The sequence below is a fragment of the Octodon degus genome, unplaced genomic scaffold (genome assembly GCF_000260255.1).
Source record: "Octodon degus isolate 3935 unplaced genomic scaffold, OctDeg1.0 scaffold00158, whole genome shotgun sequence".
Taxonomy (NCBI): domain Eukaryota; kingdom Metazoa; phylum Chordata; class Mammalia; order Rodentia; family Octodontidae; genus Octodon; species Octodon degus.
This window is the reverse complement of record NW_004524734.1, coordinates 5,468,751-5,472,113: the sequence shown is the minus strand read 5'-3', so window position 1 is coordinate 5,472,113 and position 3,363 is coordinate 5,468,751. Positions and strand designations below refer to the sequence as shown.

General features: G+C 39.4%; 1 pseudogene; it reads right to left on the bottom strand.

The window, feature by feature from the left end:
- Window positions 1–919: 919 nt before the first annotated feature.
- Window positions 920–3,363, bottom strand: part of LOC101562144 — a 6,285-nt pseudogene continuing 3,841 nt past the window's right edge.

The window sequence follows — 3,363 nt, the reverse complement described above, 5'->3', positions numbered from 1 at the left end:
ACTAAAGTTCAATATGGAGAATGAAAGTTCTAATGCCTAGGGAGCCTGATATCTAGAGAAACTGAAGTTTTAAAGAAGTACCAAGTGCACAAAATAAGAGGTTGTTAAGCTTATGCTTGTAATTCTTGAGGTGATCACTCATCTTTGTTTTACTTAAAATACTGTGAACATCTCTTTTTTGTAATATAGAAAGCCTAGATTTATTTGCTAAGCTATTACAAAGACAAAACAATTATCAGGAGTACTTTATCATCCCACTTCACTTATAGAAAACTAACCTAAGAAGGTAGAAATTATAGGATATAACCTAAGAGGCTATTACACAGCAGAGTGGAAAGAACAGGGTGGAAGGAGCAGAAGCTACACAGAAACACTACCAGGGTAGAATCTGCAACTGGGATACTCCCCCAAGAGACCATCTAGAGAGGTCTCGATTAATCTTGGCCCCAAATTAGTGAGATGCTTGTCCCTGTGGAGAATGACAATAGACTGCCCCTTCTGAGACCTCTGCTTTTCCTTCTGTGGAGAAAGGTATTTCTAGACCCCAAAGACCTGCATTTCTTATTCCCCCCAAAAACTTAACCTCAGCCTATTTTCCTGCAAATTCCTTTCTGGTATATGAACAGTGTACACAGCAAAGGTAGGAATTACAGGCCTACTCAGCGGGTACCTAAACATGAAGTTAGAGAGTAAATGATAAATTACAAATGCCCCCTTGGCTAAGCTAATTCACCTTTGTTAATAAAGGTCATTCTTCTGCTGGTGACAACTTGCTGTCTCAGTATAGTTTATCTTGAGGAAGAACTGGTTCAAGTGAGTTTTGGAGGAGAAAGATTTTCATGGGACTCTCTTCAGAGGTAAGAGGCACCAAGTTGTCTCCTACAGTAATGAGCCGAATCTTAAGCAATATAAATCACTTTTAGTGATCAGCATCTCTGTCCTCAACCTGTCCTCGGCTGTTGGTGTGGTATCTACTTCCACGCCATCTTCCTAGTCTCTCAGAGAATCTTCTGTGTGCACCCCAGCCATATTATTCCAGCTGCTCACAGATTGGAACAGCAGCCTTCCATTCTCTCCTGTGTGGCTTGCCCTTCTGCTGTTAAATGGGATAGTCCTTCTTCATAGGTATAAAATGTGGGGATATCCCCTGGCCTTGTCCATGTGCTTCCATATATACTCTTCGCCATCACAATCATCTGAGTCTTTACCCTCGGGATCTGGCTGGGTGCAAGGCCTGGCATTCACATATGGCCATGAATATTGCCTCGAGTGCTGATTTATCACTAGGCACAAATCTGAATTCAGAAGTAGGTTCAACATCATTATCACTGTCTTCCTTTTCTTCATCAGCCAGAGCTTCTTTTATTTCCTCTCCAAATTTAGCATTCACCATAATGTACAAATGCTCTCATGGATGGGCATGTAAGTCCATGGATGCAGCATGTAAACTAATGGTGGGGTATTCCAGTGAGAATCCTAATCTGAAACCATCTACCTAAGATAGGCGGCTCTCAGAGATATAAAGGGTGCCAACGCCAAGGCCTTTCACATTCAGCATGGCCTCAGTATCTGGCTGCTGGTGCTAGAGTCCCTTAGATGACCCTGGTGGTGGAAAACTTGAGGAAGTTCAAATTTTTTGGTTTTGTTTTTGCTTTTGAGACAGGGTCTCACTACCCAGATCACACTCATAGTGATCTTCCTGCCTTAGCCTCCCTAGTGCTGGGATTACAGGCAAGCACCATCATGCCTGGTTTTACAGTGAACATATTTAGGCCAGGGTTGTTTCTATATCATCTTTCTACTCATAGTATCTAATAAATATCACAGTGCTTGCAACATAGGATGTCATGATTGAATGAAATTAAGAACTATGTAACTATTTTAACTCTTTTTTACTTGATAGTCTCCTTCATTGAAGGGGAAGGATTTAAGGTTATTTCTGTGATATCTATCCATTTTCCACTCTAGTGAGCTTTGATGCACTTATTCCTATTTTTCTAATCAACTCTATTTCCTACTCAATAAACATAGAGAGATAAGGCCTTCCCCTTATAGATCAATGACTTTTGACCTACATTCCTAAAAAACTCAAGATCTAAAATCCATTTCTTCTCTTAGGAGTTGTGTCCTCTGTCCCTAGTGTTCCACCTAACTTCTCCTCCTCTGCCATCCATCTCCTTCCATTTCTCCCTAGGTACTCTCAAAATTCTGTCCTTGAGGCTTTCCCAGCTTTTTTTCCCCTGCATGGAGTCATATATTTCCCATGACAACCATAGCATTTCTTTGAGCAATGGTTTTCAATCAGGTGCAACTTTTGGCAATGTCTGGAGGTGTTTTTTGATGTCACAATTGGATGCTACCAGCATTGGGTGGGTAGAGGCCAGAGATAATGCTTCATGAGTTAGGGTAGGAAGGTAAAAAGCTAGTGCTATATTATTACACTTCTCTCTCTCTCTCTCTCTCTCTCTTTTTTTTTTTTTTTTTACACTTTTCTGGGCCTCTTGCAAAATCATTTTCTAAATATTTCAACAGCATAGGTACTTTTCATTACAGCTTCTTTGTTCTCACCAATGTTTTACACTTCTTTCCAAAATCTCTAACATCCTTTTCTTATCTTTCAATAGTTACTGGAAATGCAAAAATGTAACAGATTTCTGTGAAACTTTACACTAATTATTTGCTCTGTATTATTTCCTTTTTTTTTTTTTTCTTTTTTTTTTTTCCTTTTTTAGACAGGGTCTCATTATGCAGTTCAGGCTGGCCTTGTGCTCACGTTTGTAGCCCTCAGGCCAGTCTGGAACTCGGATCAATCCTCTTGTCTCCACCTCCCAAGTGCTGGGATTATAAGCATGCACTACCATGCCCAGTTCCATTATTTGCTTTATATTTTTTTACTCTATTTGCTCTTTACTTGGTTTTAGGTTTTTATTTTATTTTCAAAAAGAAGTTGAATATAATCAATTATTGTATTAATGTTACTTTAGCTATGCCATATGTACTTGTGAACACAAGGACCTATAGGTAAATTAGAGTAAGAAGAAAATCCTGTCCTTGCTCTGTTTTCCTGGTTGGGAAGCAGTAGACGCTGGAGAAGGAAGGCCAAGGCATGGTTTGTAAGAGGATGAAAATATTCCCTTAGAGATGAGGTGTCAACTGTGCATGTGCAAAGGCAAACAAGCTTGACTGTAGCTTGGGCTTAGCTGTAGCGCTGAGCAAATCAACTGAAATATTTCACATTCCTGTGAAGTAAACTCATGAGCCCAACACTTTCCAAAGAATTGAGATGAATGAAATAATTTGCTAAATAGAAAAGAACTAAACAAATGGAAGTAAAAAAATAGGAGCAAAATGCTTTTTTTTTTT